Raw genomic sequence first — 6,000 nt, forward strand, 5'->3', positions numbered from 1 at the left:
ACAGAGCGAGAAGAACTCCTCCTGATTCTCTCCTTCTCTAACCTAAGTGCATTTTTAAGGAATTCGTTAAAATCGAATTCCGAAAGCCCAGCGCATTCCCCACATCGATCTTCCAATTGACAGGATTTACCCCTACAATTGGAACAAACGGTGTGAGGATCTATAGAGGCCTTCGGAAGACGCCTAGCACAAGCCCTAACGCTACACTGCCTGTACTTAGGGACTTGAGACTGGTCAGACATCTTGAATTGTAGAAGTAGTCAAGGGGGAATTCCAAAATCTAGCAAAGTTCGTTAACAATTAATCCAAATTAATTCCAAAAGCTTGCTAAGCTAATGATAAAGCTTCCTGAATAGCGAAGGCTAAACTCTAGAGTGAATACATCACCAAATCGTGAACAACAACTCCAGAATCAACAGCGTATCCAAGTAGGTCTTGCCGGCGGCACGACAGAGGAAAAATTGAGTTCTTGTTGACAAGAAGTACTTGAGTACCTACTCACAGATGGCGCTGTTGTGTACACCCCCACCTGTATAGCGATCGCTGGCGTATCCCGACCGTAGATTTCTGTCGGGCAACGGAGTTGACAGCTACATGATCATCGGGTAAGATTAATATTGAAAATTTTCACAGTAAAGCTGGAAAGATGAAACCAAGGAATTCCAGCGCATTTTCAGTGCGAGCGATTACAAGGATAGTATTGTAAACAAGTGCTTTTTTTAAAGTAAACCCTCACCCTTGTTTACACATTTGGTTCTGATAACTCAAAATTTAACTGCTGTAATAAAGTAAGTCAATACAGACTAAGTCTCAGCCTAAGCTAGTCATTGCAGACCAAGTCACAGCCTAAGTTAGTCATTCCAGATCAAGTCTCAGCCTAAGTTAGTCATTCCAGATCAAGTCTCAGCCTCAGCTAGTCATTCCAGATCAAGTCACAGTCTAAGTTAGTCATTGCAGACCAAGTCACAGCCTAAGTTAGTCATTCCGGATCAAGTCTCAGCCTCAGCTAGTCATTCCAGATCAAGTCTCAGCCTAAACTAGTCATTGCAGGCCAAGTCTTAGTCTAAGCTAGTCATTGCAGACCAAGTCACAGCCTAAGTTAGTCACTCCAGATCAAGTCTCAGTCTAAGCTAGTCATTGCAGGCCAAGTCTCAGTCTAAGCTAGTCATTGCAGGCCAAGTTTCAGCCTAAACTAGCCATTGCAGGCCAAGTCTCAGCCTAAACTAGTCATTGCAGGCCAAGTCTTAGTCTAAGCTAGTCATTGCAGACCAAGTCACAGCCTAAGTTAGTCACTCCAGATCAAGTCTCAGCCTATGCTAGTCATTGCAGGCCAAGTCTTAGTCTAAGCTAGTCATTGCAGGCCAAGTCTTAGTCTAAGCTAGCCATTGCAGGCCAAGTCTTAGCCTAAGATAGTCATTGCAGACCAAGTCTCAGCCTAAACTAGCCATTGCAGACCAAGTTTCAGCCTAAGCTAGTCACTGCAAACCAAGTCTCGGCCTAAGCTAGTCATTGCAGGCCAAGTCTTAGTCTAAGCTAGTCATTGCAGGGCAAGTTTCAGCCTAAGCTAGTCACTGCAAACCAAGTCTCGGCCTAAGGTTCGGCTACGGATGTGTAAGGTGGTTACTAGGGGGGGGGGAGCAAAGTTCAAAACTAAGTAAGGATTCGGCTTCTAGTTTAGGTTGGGTGGTGGTTAGCTGATGCTCTTGTATTTATTTACATTTTAAAATCAGACCAAGTTAAAAAGAGAAGTTTGCATTAGATGGAAAACATGGCTCAAAAGAAAACGGACCCAAGAGAAAATGGTGCGTAACATAACTTCGGCAGTTAGTCCATTATCATTTCACCCTCTTACCTTTGCATGAAAAAACTTTCTTCTGTTGGTTTTCTTGCTGTTTTCATGGTTTTAATCCTAATTACATTCCATAATTCTTTATCTTTTATCAAACCAAAAACTTAATTTGCACCCAAGGTTAACCCCATTACTATTAGGGGTTATGTTGGGTAGTGGTAATTGGAAAAATATATTTTTGCAGAAGGCAATAACATCAGAACACAATAAAACAAGAACAACTAGCAGAAAAACTATTTTATGCAAAAATGGCTGGGTGGGATTCTAGCAATAAAGAATAAAGAATTTTGTACTTATTTAGAGTAATATACAATAGAAAATAAAAACTTTTGACAAATTTATTCTGTAATAGCAGTGAAACAAATAAACATGGGAGCCTTTGTATATCAGCGGCCATTTCCTCCAGCATGTACGGTATAAAAAAATGAACATCAACTACTCTAAAATTCCCCCCTAACCTAACCTACAAGCTGAGTCCTTACATACTTAAACTAACGGGGAGGGGCTAAACCCCCAACCCCCTTACACTGCCATGTTCTTAATCAGCGGTCATCATATACACAGGTGGCCGCTATCATACATACACCCCCTAAACACGGAAATGTAGGTTATCATAAAGTGTGGATGTATACCTGATAGACATATCTTGTATAAAGATACCGAGGGGGGCGATCCGGAGCCTTATATTGAAAGGATTAATCAGGTTAGGGATTTTGCAGCACAACGGCCATGGCTAAGAACTAAAAAATGGAAAGATTCACATTTTTATGTGTGCAGGAGGTATAGTAAAGGGATTAACTATAGTCCATTTCTTTTATCGAGGCAGATTTGCACCGACTCGCAGCGGTGCCCTTTTAGCTCGGAAAAGTTTCCTGATCGCTGATTGGTTAGAATTATCTCGTCCATCCAATCAGCGATCATGAAACTTTTCCGAGCTAATAGGGCACCGCTGCGAGCCGGTGCAAATCTGCATCGCTAAAAGAAATTGACTATAGGTAAGGCATTTTGCAGCACAACGGCCATGGCTAAGAACTAGAATACGGAAAGGAGATTCCCACTTTTTACGCGTGCAGGAGGCCCGAGCGGTCGTTATGCAAAGGCCCGATCCTCAAATCATCTTAAAGAATAGACTACAAACGCTAAAGAATATTAAAATATTAGAAATTTTAAATATTGGACGTCGCCTGAAACTGAAATACTGAAAATACGCAGATTTCAATGCAGAGCTTCATGCGGAAAGACATACCGAACCAGATAAAATAAGAAGCAACCTGTACATAACCTCGTTTGAATAATGCTGACACATGCAAAATTTCAACGGATCACCACAACGTGACTAAGGTAAATTAGCCCTAAGCAGTGCCCGGGATCATACTGGATCAATGATACTCAAAATACAGGTATAATTAAGTTTTTATCATTAATAACATCCCTAATAACGCAGAAAACAATATTAATGAAATAAAGGTGGTTAGATTTCCATAATAAGAGGAAGACCATTATCGGTAGGAGGTGCCTCTACCGGTGTGGCTTATATATTGGGTTTATACACTGAGCTGATGTCTCATTTAAAGGCTATACTTGCCAATGCAACTATCCTTACCTAAATTTACTTCAGGTACAAAGAATATTCGTTCACGGAACACAAAAAGACGAGGATTTGCTTGATTTGCAAAAACGTTGGTAAACACAAACACGGTAATCAAGCGAGTCACGCAGTGTTACCAGTCCAGATGGGTTAGTGTAAAAATCCCCAAAACTCATGATAAAGAAAAATCCCCAAAACAACACAAAAATCCCTATTTCCACAAATGTATTCTCAAATGTATTCTCTTCTGATCATGTAGGCTTTACTAATATAGAAATTATTCACTACAATTCATATAACCGCAAGAAAACTAATTGCAACGATATAATTGTTTACTCATTTTTGTTTCTTCTTCACAGTAACGTGTATAGAATATCCCCATCAGACACCGAAAATCCTCAACTCTAGAGATAAATTCCCAAATCCATGGTTAAAATCCTACAGCTGGCAACACTGAGCGAGTGCATGGATGCACATTATGAATGTACTTAAGTGTTTTAGCAGATAGTTTTAAAGCGAACACTTAGAATTAATAGAAATCATTTAGAATTGTGAATATAAAACTGCTATAAGTACTCTAAGAAAAATATTATAATAATATAAATGTTTTTATGCATATAAAACATTGATGATACATTCAGTATTTACATTTATTACTTAGGCTACAGAAGTGGCTAATAGTTTGAGCAGATAGTTTCAAAGCGAGCGCTTATAACCTTGAAGATCATCTAAAATTATAACTATAATACTACTTTGAACAATCTAATCTTTTTTATAAAATAATATGAATTTTCTTAATGTATATTAAACACATTCTATGCAATATTTACATTTAGTGCTTAGAACGCAATGTAAACTGTACTACGTAAATGTTTGACTGCTTCGTCTGCGACGCAATAAAATGGATTAGTATAACTGTTCTTGTTCAAATGATTAGGTTTCGTAATCAAACAATTTTCATGATTTAAATAAGAATATTCTTGAAATTCTGGGTTGCATAATTTGTTGTGCCTAAATCAATTTCTGGACCAATCCCAACAAAGCTTCTCTGTTTTTATAGTCTATTATATGAAAGATCTGTTTTAATGCTTTTGCTGTTCTTAAAATATTTTATATTGCTCATTACTTCTCTTGTAGCTTATTTACTTAATTCCTTTCCTTACTGGGCTATTTTCCCTGTTGGAGCCATTGGACTTATAGCATCCTGATTTTCCAACTAGGGTTGTAGCTTACCAATTAACAATGATGATGATGATGATAATATCCACATGCGAATGTTAGTCATTACTTATCATCATTATTATAAAATTTAAACATTCGTGTCAACCACCACTCGTCTACTATTGGTCTATCGAAAACACCACAAAGGCATGGTGTGAAGTTCAAACTATTCGCGGATGACGCACAATTTTATTTCTCCATAAATGATATAGATGACGCTACTAAACTCTAAACCGAATCTTGGATAGTGTTAGGGAATGGATTACAATTAAACAACTAAAATTCATTGAGAACAAAACTGAGTTCGTGGTGGCGGGAAAGAGAAACAGCGTGAGAAGTTTGGGTGATATTCAAATGAACGTGAATAATGACTCAGTGCCGATATCTAATAAAGTTCTTGATCTATGTGTATTTCTTGAATGTATCTTGTCTCTAAATGCCCAAATAAATAATGTAGTAAAAGTTGGTCATAATCTAAGAAATATTTGTTTTATAAAAAAAAGTACCTGGATGAAAATTTTGTAAAGAAACTTGTGATAAACTGTCATTACCAGGATTGACTACTGCTACTCCATCTATTATTATTATTATTATTATTGTTGTTGGAAAAGCAAGATGCTATAAGCCCGGGGGCTTCAACAGGGAAAAATACCCCAGTGAGGAAAGGAAATAAGGAAATAAATAAATGAAGAGAACAAATTAACAATAAATCATTCTAAAAAAGTAACAACGTCAAAACAGACATGTCACATATAAACTATTAACAACATCAAAAACAAATATGTCATAAATAAACTATAAAAAGACTCATGTCCGCCTGGTCAACAAAAAAGCATTTGCTCCAACTTTGAACTATGTATCACCAAATTTATAACTTGAAGAAATTACAAAACATAATAATTAGGGGAGCAAGACTGATAGAAGGTGTCCCACCTAGAGAAAGGATCCCCCTATACTAATTGATTTACACTGGCTGCCGATAAAAGCGAGAATTGAATTTGAAATATGTACAATAACCCATCAAGTTATTAGAACCGGTCGTCCAAAATAATAAAGAGAATTGCTACATATTGCGCAGTCAACAAATTGCGTCGACACAAGAATAGTCACAGATGGTTTCAAATTATTGGAACCTAGATTTATGTCTACTGTAGGCTCCAGAGCCTTTAGATATGCGGCCCTGAGACTATACTATAAGCTTCCACGAGACATACGAATGATTGAAGACATAAAGGCTTTCAAGAGGAAATTGAAGCCTTTCTTATTCCATGAGCCGTGTGGCAGTGACGATTTAACAGTATATGAGCAATAAGAGATATGAAATGAATTCTTTGAACGAACA

General features: G+C 37.6%; 1 protein-coding gene across 2 annotated transcripts in view; it reads right to left on the reverse strand.

Annotated features, from left to right (window-relative positions):
* Nucleotides 1-3,586, reverse strand: part of LOC137647123 (uncharacterized) — a 44,095-nt gene extending 40,509 nt beyond the window's left edge. The window contains exon 1 of one of the 2 annotated variants that reach the window (XM_068380369.1): nucleotides 3,453-3,586. The gene's annotated coding sequence lies outside the window, so the exon portion shown is untranslated. The remainder of the gene's footprint in view (nucleotides 1-3,452) is intronic. The other variant, XM_068380370.1, reaches the window with a different exon arrangement.
* Between the last annotated feature and the right edge of the window lie 2,414 nt (nucleotides 3,587-6,000).

The sequence above is a fragment of the Palaemon carinicauda genome, chromosome 9, assembly GCF_036898095.1.
Source record: "Palaemon carinicauda isolate YSFRI2023 chromosome 9, ASM3689809v2, whole genome shotgun sequence".
Lineage (NCBI taxonomy): Eukaryota > Metazoa > Arthropoda > Malacostraca > Decapoda > Palaemonidae > Palaemon > Palaemon carinicauda.